Here is a 13,953-nt window from a genome sequence, read left to right as displayed (position 1 = left end):
GTTAGCTTACCCTAGAATTGCAAAGGAGGTCAAACTAGTAACATATATTTATAATGCTAAAATAAATGCATAAACTTTGGTAGTTCATTTTGTAATTTGGGAGCTAAAACTAAGTTTCTTCCCAAAGGGAGGAATGTTTTTTGACCTCTAACCTTCTTTCTTGTATTTATTTATTTCTTTTTAATTTTACTGTAAGTTCTGGGATACATATGCAGAATGTGCAAGTTTGTTACGTAGGTATACATGTGCCATGATGGTTTGCTGCACCTATAAACCTGTCATCTAGGTTTTAAGCCCTAGATGCATGCTAGGTTTCAGCATGCATTAGGTGTTTGTCCAAGTGCTCTCCCTCCCTTTGTCCCCCACCCTCCAACAGGCCCTGGTGTATGTTGTTCCCCTCCCTGTGTCCATGTGTTCTCATTATTCAACTCCCACTTAAGAGTGAGAACATACGGTGTTTGGTTTTCTGTTCCTGTGTTAGTTTGCTGAGAATGATGGCTTTCACCTTCATCTGTGTCTCTTCAAAGGACATGATCTCATTCTTTTTATGGCTGCATAGTATTCTATGGTGTATACGTGCGACATTTTCTTTATCCAGTCTATCATCGATGGGCACTTGGGTTGGTTCCAAGTCTTTGTTGTTGTAAATAGTGCTGCAAATAAACTAAAGAGCTTCTGCTCAGCAAAAGAAACTAACAGCAGTGTGAACAGGCAACCTACAGAATGGGAGAAAATGTTTGCAATCTACTCATCTGACAAAGGTCTAATATCTAGAATCTACAAGGAACTTAAATAAATTTACTAGAAAAAAAAACAACCCCATCAAAAAGTGCGTGAAGGATATGAACTGAAACTTCTCAAAAGAAGATATTTATGCAGCCAACAAACATGAGAAAAAGCTCATCATCTCTGATCATCAGAGAAATGCAAATCCAAACCACAATGAGATACCATCTCATGCTAGTCAGAATGGCGAATATTAAAAAGTCAGGAAAGAACAGATGTTGGTGAGGCTATGGAGAAATGGGAATCCTTTTACACTGTTGGTGGGAGTATAAATTAGTTCAACCACTATGGAAGACAGTGTGGCGATTCCTCAAGGATCTAGAACCAGAAATACCATTTGACCCAGCAATCCCATTACTGAGTATATACCCAGAGGATTATAAATCATTCTACTATAAACACACATGAATCTCCATCACTTTTATCTTCTCTTTGATTATACCTTGTGTGTTGAATTCAGTTAATTTGTTGTGTTGTTTTATATTTATTTACACAATCATCATTAAGAGAGATATGTAACATCCGGCAGGCACTTTACATTTGTTTTCATTTAAATGTGTTTATCAATAACCAAATGCCTAAACCTTATTGGACATTACATTTTTAAATTTATTCCTTTTAGCTAACATAATCACTGGAAAACAAAAAGACTAATCTGAGAAATTTCAATAGGAACTTAGTCTGTATGTATTAAAGCAGTATTGACAATGCATTTTGTGTGTGTGTGTGTGTGTGTGTGTGTGATGTGAAATCCAAGAGAAGATAATGAGAAGATAATACCAGTAACTCTAGGTAATTATTAGATAACATCAATGAATATTTGGAAAAAGCACCAATTGGACTTGATTGCTAATTTGCCACTAGAAAATTTTTCACATTTTCTTAGCATATGCTGAAATTTTACCTTTTAGAAGCAACAAATATTTCTTTTTCTCTTGATACCTGACAGCTCTTATTCTTCTACCTAACCTTTTCATCTACCATGCTACTTCTTTATCACCTAAAAATGATTTCTTTAACTGGCTGCTGAAATAGACAGTGTCATATTTCAAACTGATTTTTTTAGACTATCAACCCACAGCTTTTGATCTCAGTCAAATCATCTCACATGGGACACCAGTTCCACTCTGCAATGACAAGGTAGGGATCTACCTACTACGAACTTATCTATTTAAAATAAGATCCTTTAAGTTGACAGACAACCTTTTACAATTACCTTACAATTTAAGTCTTAAAATGAATTAAAAATTCTAACTAATGAGCCACATTTTGTGAAATGACTGTGCTCTCCACTGTCCTCAAAATAGGAATGGTGGTTGCTCTAATATTATATATGTTGTTCATGGCTCTTCAGTAAGTTATTCAAACAGTAAAAATATTTTATACTGACTTGAGTAATGCCCATAGTTTATTGTAGTTGAAAATAACTCCATTTGGAAAATAATTCAGATACTATCCAAGAACTTCTAACTTTCTAGTGGCTTGCATTGTATACTCATAACTTATTTGACTTACAAAGTTACAAGAAAACTTAGCATTTGTATTCCTCCACATAAGATCTCTGATTTTAATAGCTTTTGTTCTTGTTCACTGAATACTTCAGGCATGCTGTCTTGTTAAAAAAAAACAGGCAGTAGGTGGGGAAAAACTTTTTAGTAGTATATACCTACCCTTATATTGTCATTGTATTTTTCTACTGGAAAGAAGTTAATTATATATGTTGAGCATATGTCTGTGAAACTTTGGAAAATGTCCTTTAAAACTGTTAAACAAAACTATTGAAGATAGAGAAGAAAAGAAGGAAGGCAAGAAAAAAGCAAACAACACCCACATGAGCAAAATCCAGTTTAGAAGAGCAATAACAAAAAACAAATTGAAAATATACAATTTAATAGTAAAATTGCTGCACCTTATACAATTCTTAAAAGAACCAAAGATGAGTTAAATTATTATTCTCTCCATAGTACAACCAAAATTTCCCATAAAAGTTAACAAAATTGAAAGATACCAATAGAAGATACTACTATCCTACTGCTGTATATTTGTATATACCTTTGACTAGCATTATGAAAATTATTAAAATAAGTGCTTCTGAATCTTCATTTCACTGAGACCATTTATTTACTATCATGGATGGAAACTTTGTTCTGATTATAACTCAGTCTATTTCCATTAAAGCAAAACCATGGGAATCGATCTTTTTAAATCTTTTGTTATACAGTCAGGATAGAATAAAATAGTAAACCAACTGTTCAATATATGGTCAGTTCTGTTAAGAAAATATCTGCCCATGTTGCATATTCATCAGTGTAAAATTGAATATCTGTGGATACAGCCAACTTAAAATGTATATTTTGATTGTCAAACTAGATGATTCTCTTTCATCCTCCATCTGAACTGTTCAATACTCCAAATTCAAATAAAGGTAATGACATTGCCTACAGAATTTTCTTTGCCTTTCTTTTACGAAAAAAATCTAACCCAAATCTATCATTGTCAGATGAACATTTTAAAAGGTTAAATATTTTAAAATGAGAATAACACACCTGGGATATATTTGATTAGTTTTATTCTAAATGAATAGAAGTCAAATTCCCAATAGGCAGAATAACTGTTTGACATTAGAGAGAGGAAATGAAAAAAAATAGAAAAAGAGTTATTTATATTAAACTACACTTTAAATAGTTTTATAAATTTAATCATATACATACTATTTTCACATGACATGTTTAAATATTTGTTTTAAAAATATTAAAAGTTGTCAGGTATTTCAAATTTGACTAAAATGGTCAGTAAATACAATATACTTGCTTCTATAGTCTGTAGTTTTGTTATGCATTTAAAACGTGTGTTTTCATTTACTCCATTTCTAAAATAGCCGCTCATTCTCCATTCCTTACTATGCTTTATTTTTTCCCATACTTATCAACCTGTTATTGACTTACATGTTCATTTTGTTATTTGTTGTCTATTTCTCCCAATAGAGAGAGAAATAGACAACCCCTGAAAGCAATGGCTGTTTCCTTTAGTACTCTATCTTAATTGCCTAAAACAGTGCCTGGCACATAGTAGGCATGTATGAATATTTGTTAAATGATTGAATGGATACTCTTCGTAACATATCTCATAGTACTCTCCCTGTTTTAGAACAGAGAAAACAGAGGTTTGGAGTAGTTACCCAACTCGAATAAAATGTCCAGCTAGGAGCTACATACCACACATAAAATCTGCTTATTACTAATCAAATGCTGTTTCTAATACTATCTTTGCTTGCAGTATTCAGCACTACTTCTCCATGTCTGATTAGTATTATGTTCACATTTGTGTAAAACTTAATTGAAAAATGGCACATTATCTCTCTATTATGAAATAAATGACATGTTGTATCCCAATTAAAAATTTATCAAATTATATTAATTTATTCTTAGAAAAAAATTTTGAAGAAACACAATAAGTTACTATATTTTTCTTATTTCTGTAGCCTAAGTATAAAATAAATAGATTGAAGTGTTGATCCTTTAAACATAAGCTAATTTCTAAAATAAATTAATCACATTGTCTGAAACAAGTCATCAATATTTCTTTGACTTTGACCTATTCATCATTGAAAACAGAAGAAATACTTTGACTTTAATTGCCTCTAGAAACCAATTTTGGGAAAACTTTGGTCAAGTAGCATATCATCTTTATTCTTTGTTTTATTCATTTGAGTCAAACTTCAATTTTACATTTCAATTAGTTTTTAACATTTTATTTTAAAATGCTCTGATAGAGCATACTGTATTATTCCACTTTTTTAAAATCAGGAAAAATGGAAAATAAAAATTACTAGTACAATAACATAGAGACTTTCATAACTTCATTTTAAAATCACTCCTCTCTTTTTTAATTTATGACTATGTCTCTCCGTTCCTTCAGGTTTGTTCATTTTAAATGTTCTTTCAGGTTTGTAACTGTTGTTCCGAGATTCAACCTTTGCTTTCCTTCTGTTATCCTTGAAGAACTCATCATTGTTATGATTATAATTATATATTTATGTATCTCCCCTAATTACTTCTGCCACCTAAAAGTTCAGTTCCTTGAATGAATCTCCTATTTTAAAGCTCCATTATACCCAATGAGAATTGAAAGATAAATGCATCATTTCCCCTTCTGAAAGTGACTTTTTTATAGCAAATCTAAATATTCAGTGATGTTACTGTTCTTCCAATGTCACCATTTTTTCAAGTTTATGATGTTTTTGACTCCCCACTAACAATCGATGACCAAGTCACATCAAACTTTCTCCTCTGTATTTATCTGATTCACTCTTCCTGCCCACATACATGGACGTAGCTGAAAACTACTAAATAGATGTATTGTGTCTCATGATAAGGCCACTGAAATGGCACAGATTCTTCTTTATTAGATTGTAGACCACCAGGCTTCATGTCAATAGCTATTTAATTAATTTATTTATTAAAAATACTCTAACAGTTCTCATTACTGGAAAGCCTATTAAATTTTTTTGTATAATATCTTCAGTATGTGCTCTTTTAGATGATTATAAAACTTTCATGTATGGGTTAATGGAACTAAATAGTATAGGAACATTTTAAGATCTTTATGATAGACACGTAAGTCCTAGATCATTTATGTATGAAAATGAAGTAGAGAAATTGTTCATATAACTTAAACCAATTTGCACACACACACATACACATTGCCTTCTCTTTTCCCCTCTGTCTCTCTCTAATACAGACACACACGTACACATACAAATCTTTAAAAATTATTTTTAGTCTGTTTCAATTTTTAAAAATGTGAGACGTCTAACAAAAATGCATAAATCCCAATAGTTTAAAAATAAATACATGTGAGAAATGGGGGAATGGGAGATATTTCCAGATAAACCTAGAAAAAGGTTAAGATATAAATTCCATGCCCTTAGGACATCACCAAGTACTGGGGATAGGTTGTAAATTTGACTTTGAACTTCTGAACCACAAAAGCCATGAAGGAGACAAATTTACATACAAGAGTCACAATGTCCAAAACATAAAAACAAGAGATGCTTCCTGATCCTTCAACCTGTAAGAAATCTCTCCCATGAGTCCTTATGAAAGGAACACTTTGTGATGTAGGAAATCATTTTATATAATCCTACAACAAATGCAGCCAACAGTTTATAAAATACAAAATCAATTTTGAAAAAGTTCAAAGCAATGTGATCTGGGTATGTGGGTCTCTGGTGACTTGGCTAGATCTAAAGGTGAATTTTTTACCAAAATTTATTATGAATATTTCAAATATATAGAAAAACTGAAAGAACAGTAAAGTGAATAACCGTATCTCATTTGAAAAATTATGAACATCTTGCCATAGCTGCCTTACCTATTTTTCTATGTATTCTGAACCATTTGACACTAAGTTAAACTTTGTAGTGTTCTGAGAATTGATGTAAGCTGTGTAATAGTACCCCTCATATGTCATGAAAACATAATTTCTCAGTCTCAGGTTTTTAGTAACAGAACTTCCAAGAAGGTGCATTTGGGGATGATAACTACAAAAGGATAAGACTGATTGAAAGAAAGGTAAGCAAAGAGTTTTAAAAAGTCACACTCTGTAGTAAGACATGAGGTGAAGTCATCTTATCTTGCCCAATGAGGGAACATCCATATTCTAAGACAGTCAACTAAACCAACAATGTGGATGTACACACATACCAAAGTATTTTCTCTTCTTTTTTTCTTACTTCAAGAATAATTTGTGTAATATGAGGAAAATAGAGTTAAGGTTGGTAATATATTTGGATTAAAATGAAATAAATTAATGAATTTTATAATTACTTTATTAAACTCATCAACAATTAACTCATCCACTCACATAAATAGCATAAGTAGAAATTATTTCAGCCATGTCTTAGGCAGCCATGTTTGGCAGTTCATACTCAGAAATAAGAATATTTAAAGTTGTAGCCCTTACTGAGCTCTCAAATAAAAAACAGAATATAGAGGCTCAAGAATGAGACAGACTTTCCTCCCTCTATGGAATACGTTTAATGGAATTCAGTCTCTAAAACAAAATTTCAAACAGAAGCCTTTGTTCTTTGTTATATATAAGGTATTTAAAACACATGCCAAGACTCATTAATAAACTTCAAATACAAAGCTTCACAAAGAGTTGGCCACAGGTTTCTTCCTAATTTCATCACCAATATTAATGATGGTTCAGAAAAATAAAAATTATGCAGATTTATTTAGTCCTAGAATAGAACTGGATCTGGCACATTGCTGAATTTTACCATACAGGCACAGCTCAGAGATAATGTGAGTTCAGTTCCAGACCACTGCAGTAAAATGAATATATCAATAAAATGAGTCACACAATTTTTTTGGTTTCCCAGTATGTATAAAAGTTATGTTTCCAGGCTGACCAACGTGGTGAGACCCTGTCTCTACTAAAAATACAAAGAAATAGCTGGGCATGGTGGTGCATGCCTGTAATCCTAGCTACTTGGGAGGCTGAGGCAGGAGAATCGCTTGAACCCAGGAGGCGGAGGTTGCAGTAAGCCAAGATCGCACCACAGCACTCCAACCTGGACTACAGAATACAACTCCAGCTAAAAAAAAAAGTTTACACTATACTGTAGTCTCTTAAGTGTGAAATTGCATTATGTCTAAAAAATGTACATATGTTAAACATACTTTATTGCTAAAAAATTCTAAACATCATCTGAGCTTTCAGAGTCATAATCTGGTTGCCAGTGGGGGTTCTTGCCTCAGTGTGGATGGCTGCTAACTGATCAGGGTGGTGTTGCTGAAGTTTGGGATGGGAGTGACAATTTTTTAAAACAAGAAAACGACAAAGTTTGCCACATAGATTAACTCTTTCTTTCACAACAGAGTTCTCTCTAGCATGTGATGCTGTTTGATTGCATTTTACCCACAGTGGAACTTCTTTCAAAACTGAAGTCAATCCTCTCAAACCCTGCCATTGCTTTGTCGATTAAGTTGATGTAATATTCTAGATCCTTTGTTGTCATATAAATAATGTTGACAGCATCTTCACCAGAACTAGATTCCATCTCTGAAAGAAACTACTTTCTTTGCTCGCAACTACTCATCCTCAAGTTTTGTCATGAGTTTGTAGCAATTCACTCACATCATCAGGCTCTGCTTCTAATTGTACCTTGCTTGATATTTCCACCATATCTGCAGTGACCTCCTCCACTGAAATCTTGAACCCCTAAAAGTCATCCATGAGGGTTGGATTCAATTTATCCAAATTCCTGTTAATGTCACTGTTTTCACCTCCTCCCATGAATCATGAATGTTCTTAATGGTGAATCCTTTCCAGAATATTTTCAATTTTACTTTGCCCAGGTCCATCAGAGGAATTCCTATCTATGGCACCTATAGCCTTATGAAATGTATTTCTTAAATAATAAAATGTGACAGTCAAAATTATTCCTTGATCCATGGGCTACAGAATGGATATTGTCTTGGCAGGCATGAAAACAACTTTAATCTCCTTGTACATCTCCAACAGAGTTCTTGGTTGACCAAGTGCATTGTCAATGAGCAGTAACATTTTGAAAGGAATCTTTTTTTTTCTAAGAAGTAGTTCTCAAAAGTGGGCTTAAAATATTCAGTAACCCATGTTGTAAAAAGATGTGCTGTCATCCAGGCTTTGTTGTCTCATTTTTAGAGTATAGGCAGAGTAAATGTCATGTAATTTTTAAGGGTCCTAGGATTTTCAGAATGGTAAGTGAAAATTGACTTCAACTTAAAGTCACCAGCTGGATTAGCCCTTAATAAGAGAGTCATTCTGTCTTTAAGCTTTGAAGCTAGGCATAGACTTATCCTTTCTAGCTATGAAAGTATTACATGGCATCTTCTTCAAATAGAAGGCTGTTTCATCTACTTTATAAATCTGTTGTTTAGTGTAGCCACTTTCATCAATTATTTTAGCTAGATCACTTGAGTAACTTGCTGCAGCTTTACATCGGCACTTGGTGCTTTACCTTGAATTTGTATGTTATAAAGTTGGCTTCTTTTCTTAAACCTCATTAACAAACCCCTGCTAGCTTCACACTTTTCTGCAACTTCCTCACCTCTTTTAACCTTCATAGAATTGAAGAGAGTTAGAGTTTTGCTCTGGATTAGGCTTTGATTTCAGCAAATGTAGCTGGTGGAATCTTCTATCCAGACAACTCAAACTTTTACCATATTGGCACTTAAGGTGTTTTGCTTTCTTATCACTTCTGTGTTCACTCGAGTAGCACTTTTAATTTCCTTCAAGAATTTTTCCTTTGCATTCACAACTTGGCTAACTATGTGGTGCAAGAAGCCTACAGTTCAGCTTGTCTTGTCTTTCAACATGCCTTCCTCACTAAGCTTAATCATTTCTAGCTTCTGATTTAAACTGAAGGACATGCAACTCTCCCTTTAACTTGAATACTTTGCAGCCATTGTAAGGTTATTAATTGGCCTGACTTCAATATTGTTAAGTCTTAGAGAATAAAGACACACAAAGAGAGGGAGAGAGACAGAACAGCTATTTGGTGGAGCAGTCAGAATATATACATTTCTTGATTAATTTTGCTGTCTTAAGCAAGATTCGTGATGCCCCAAAACAATTACAATAGTAACATCAAAACTCACTGATCACAGATCACTGTGACAAATATAATCATAATGAAAAAGTTTGAAATATTGCAAGAATTACCAAACGTGACACAGAGAGATGAAGAAAGCACATGCTGTTGGGAAAATGGTACCAATAGACTTGCTTCATGAAAAGTTGCCACAAACCTTCAATTTGGGTAAAAAAAAAAAGTACAATAAGCAAAGTGCAATGAAATGAGATAGCCTATATGGTGGTGAAAAGCCAATTAGAAATAAATCTTTAATCCTAATGTTAGTCTCTGAGTTCTCAGTTCTTTCCATTAACGCTCAGTTTCTGCTCGGTAAAGTGACTCTTTAAATCCAGCTTGTTTGCCATAGTATCATCAAACACACCTCCTTAGGATGAGTAGAAAATGATTTTAAAATCCTTTCACATTAGATAATCACTTTCCAGTAGTTCCACCTGGCTGACTATCTTGCTGCATTAAAACTACCCCTGAGTGATATATATGCAGATGAGCAGCTCCTTGAAGTGCAAAAATATTGACCATCCAAATCTCTGCTTACATCTTTTTTCATGCCATTTAGCCATAGATATTTTGGAAATGTGGGACACTGAATATCTGATCATTGGGACATATATATATGGAAATAAGCAACCAAACCATGTTCAATAATGATAGAAAATCAGGCCGGGTGTGGTGGCTGTCACCTGTAATCTCAGCAGTTTAGGAGGCTGAAGTAGGAGGATTGCTTGAAGCCAGGACTTCAAGACCAGCCTGTGCAACAAAGTGAGACCCCATCTCTACCAAAAACAAACAAACAAAAAGAGCCTGGTGTGATGGCATGCACCTGTTATCACAGCTACTCAGGAGGCTGAAGCAGGAAGATCATTTGAGCCCAGGAGGTTGAGGCTGCAGTGAGACAGAATGAGACCCTGACTCAAATAATAATAATAGAAAATTAAATGGAAAATTCCATGAGAGGTAAGATAAGCTATGTGTTATTCAAGAGATTTGGTTAAAAACATCCTTAAGTTTCACCAGGGTTTGTGCACACACACACACAAAGACATAAAATTGTATATTTCATTTTGTATCAAAAAATAAGAATAATATTCTACAATTTAATGTAATTCATGTAAATTTACTCAGTTGACCTTTAAGTCACTTTCTGAGGTAGACAAGTTGAGGCATTAGTATTTTTATTTTACTGGTTAAAAGAACTGAGCTCAGAAGGCTTATCCTAAATTATTCAGTTAGCAAGTGGTAGATACGGGTGTAGACTATCTTCTAAACCAAGTGTCAGAATGTCAGTGAACATACAGATTATACCGCTATTATTTTTATTTTTTTCTAGTTCCTACAATGTGAACATATAGTGCTGTAGTGCTATAATTTACAATGTTGATGAATCACAAGTCATAGTGACAGCACGCCCAAATATGACACAGATAAAACACAAAGGCATAAACTCCAGGAGGTGGGATCATGGGAGTGCCTTTCCACCACAGCCTCGTACCCCATGACATTACCAAACTCACTTATTAGATCTACAAGTTGGCTTTTTTATTGATTTTTATATATCTCTCTCTTAATATTTTTATAAAGACAATAACATCCAAAAATGGAGAAAACTTATTGATTTCATTTTCTTGATTTATTGCACCAGCCATGTCTTCTGGTGTAATGTGGAATAGAAGGGGTTAGCACAAACATTCTTGTCTCATTTCAAGCCTTAGGAAGGAAACAGTTTTTCACTATTAAGTATCTTGTTAGCTGTAGGTGTTGTATGCATGTTTTTATTAGTTGAGGTAGTGACTTTCTATTCCTTCTATTCCTTCAGTTCCTGCTCATAGTTTTTTGTTGGGTTTTTTTTTGTTTGGTTGTTTGTTTGTTTTTCGAGACAGAGTCTCACTCTGTCACCCAGGCTGGAGTTCAGTGGCGCGATCTCAGCTCACTGCAAGCTCTGCCTCCCAGGTTCACGCCATTCTCCTGCCTCAGCCTCCCAAGTGGCTGGGACCACAGGTGCCCACCACCACGCCTGGCCAATTTTTTTGCATTTCTAGTAGAGACGGTGTTTCACCGTGCTAGCCAGGATGGTCTCGATCTCCTGACCTCGTGATCCGCCTGTCTCGGCCTCCCAAAGTGCTGGGATTACAGGCGTGAGCCATCGCGCCCGGCCCCTGCTGATAGTTTTGCTCATAAATTGAAATTGAGTACAGTTGAATATTTTCTACTGCATCAGTTATCTCATATATTAGACTGTTAATGTTGTGGTAACATTAATAGATTCTCAAATATTGAACTAGCCTTACATTCCCAGCTTAACCCTCACTTGATTGCAGTAGAATATTCTTTTTCTTTATTACTGATTTATTTGATAATATTATACAAAAGATTTTCACATCTATATTAATGAGGGATACTGGTCTGTGGTTTTCTTGAACTATGACTTTGTTATAATGTTAATTTGGGCCTCATAAAATAAGAATGAAAGTGTTCCTTCCTATTCTACTTTCTGGAATAGTTTGGGTAAATTTGTGTTATTTTTTCTAAAATATTTGAGAGAATTTGCCCGTGAAGCCATCTGGGACTGCCACTGTTTACTTTTGAGAGTTCTCAAAGAGTTGTTTCATGTATTCTGTCTAAGTTGTATAGCTGCATTCAAAGACAGGGTGGACGTGCCTACTGTGTCTTACCCAGAACCAGAACCTCTAGCCTGTATTTTTATGGTGAGCTCTCATATGTATTTCAATTCTTGGTGATGGAAGTATTCTGCTGGAAGTCATGAAATGGTCAAGTTGGATAACTGTTACACATTTTCTCTAGCATGATTTGTTCCTAAAACCACATCCAAGCAATGGGCTCATCAGTCCCATTTCAACCTAGTTAAAAGATATGATATTCATACTGGATTTATTACTAGAGTTTTACTTCATTGTCATCATATGATTCTTTACCAACAATGCCTAGTAGAATAGAGCTAGAGCAATCACTATATTGAAAGCATCAAGTATTCCAGTATTATTCTGCAATAAATTCCAATCTATCGGCAAATATATATATATGTACACACACACACACACACACACACACATATTTGTAGGTAGATAACTGTAAAATGTTGTCCCAGCACACCACATGGATCTAATAATCACATGCTACCATATTGGGCTGGTTTTAAGTTATGTTTGGGTTATTTCAAGAGATACCTGCTAAATATGCCAGAAGACGTGTGTATTGTGATTCTGTGTCTGAAAACTCCAGGCTAAGAAGCTTCAACCTCTGAACTAGGATTTGTAAAAGTGTAGATAATAAATATTTTAGATTTTGCAGGCTACATGTAGTTTCTACCACATATTCTTTTTTAAAATTTTTTACAACCTGTATTAGTTTATTACTGCTGCTGTAACAAATAATCACAAATTATTTAGCTTAAAAACATAATTTTTTTATCTTACAGGTCTGTAGTTTAGAGGTGTGACATGGGTTTCACTGGACTAAAATCAAGTTGTCATCAGGACTGCATTCCTTTCTAGGGCATCTGGGAGAAAATCTATTTCCTCGCCTTTCCCGGATTCTTGAGGCTGCCCATGTTCCCTGGCTTATGGTGTCCCCACTATTGTCAAACCCAGCAAGGTTACATTTCCTCATCCCTGTCTCCATTCTCCCATCTCCCTCTGACCATAGCCAGGACAGGTTCTCAGGTTCTCCACTTTTAAGAATTCATGTCACCAGATTCAACCCACCCAGGTAATCCAGAATACTTCCCTCATCCCAGCATCTTTAGTTTAATCATATCTGCACAGTCTCTTTTGCCATGTGAGGCAATAGATACACAGGTTCTGAGGTTTAGGACATGGATATCTTTGAGGAGGGGACATTATTCAGCCTACCACACCACTCTTTAAAGATATATCTTCCAGCTCAGAGGATACACAAACACAGGCCATGGGCCAAATTTGGCCTTCTCTAAACTTTGCAGCTAGTTAATGTGGAGGGAAATCTTTAAGCCCACTTCCTTTTGTGTTTGCATGTTAATAATTGAAGCTAGATAATGAAAACACCTTATGTGAGGAAAATGAAGGCGAAAATTTGTTTTTAATCTTAGTAATGTGGAAAATAAATGACCTTTATAAAGAATAAGAATATATGATTTTTTCCCAAATTCTAAGAAAAATGTATATTCATATTCATTATTAAAATTTGCTTGAATTGCTAGATTCCGGATAAAATTCAAAAATCATTTAATTATTATATATATTAATATACACATCAATCATATAATTTAAGAGTTCATTTATGTTACAAACTTTTTGTCACTTTCTAGCTCTATCAGCATCCTCTTAGGTCCTCTAAGTGTTATAAACTAAAATACAAAAGTTACTTTTTCTCCAAATCATTAACAGCAAACAGCATATTTATTTGTATAGTAGAATAAATTCAGTGTATTGGTAATTTAAAATCTGATAAAATTTACTCAATTTTCTATAAAACCTGAAGACATAATCAGTTTGCTTTTCTTATTGGAAAATTCTTCCAGATTACTAATACTT

General features: G+C 34.2%; 1 protein-coding gene and 1 pseudogene across 12 annotated transcripts in view; one reads left to right on the top strand and one right to left on the bottom strand.

The window, feature by feature from the left end:
- Positions 1-13,953, top strand: part of MAGI2 (membrane associated guanylate kinase, WW and PDZ domain containing 2) — a 1,443,575-nt gene that overhangs the window by 634,671 nt on the left and 794,951 nt on the right. The gene's annotated exons all lie outside the window — the stretch shown is intronic.
- Positions 7,515-9,239, bottom strand: LOC134730706 (tigger transposable element-derived protein 1-like; annotated as a pseudogene).

Source organism: Pan paniscus, chromosome 6 (assembly GCF_029289425.2).
Source record: "Pan paniscus chromosome 6, NHGRI_mPanPan1-v2.0_pri, whole genome shotgun sequence".
NCBI classification, from domain to species: domain Eukaryota; kingdom Metazoa; phylum Chordata; class Mammalia; order Primates; family Hominidae; genus Pan; species Pan paniscus.
The sequence above is the reverse complement of the archived record's forward strand: the minus strand, read 5'-3'. Positions and strand labels throughout refer to the sequence as shown.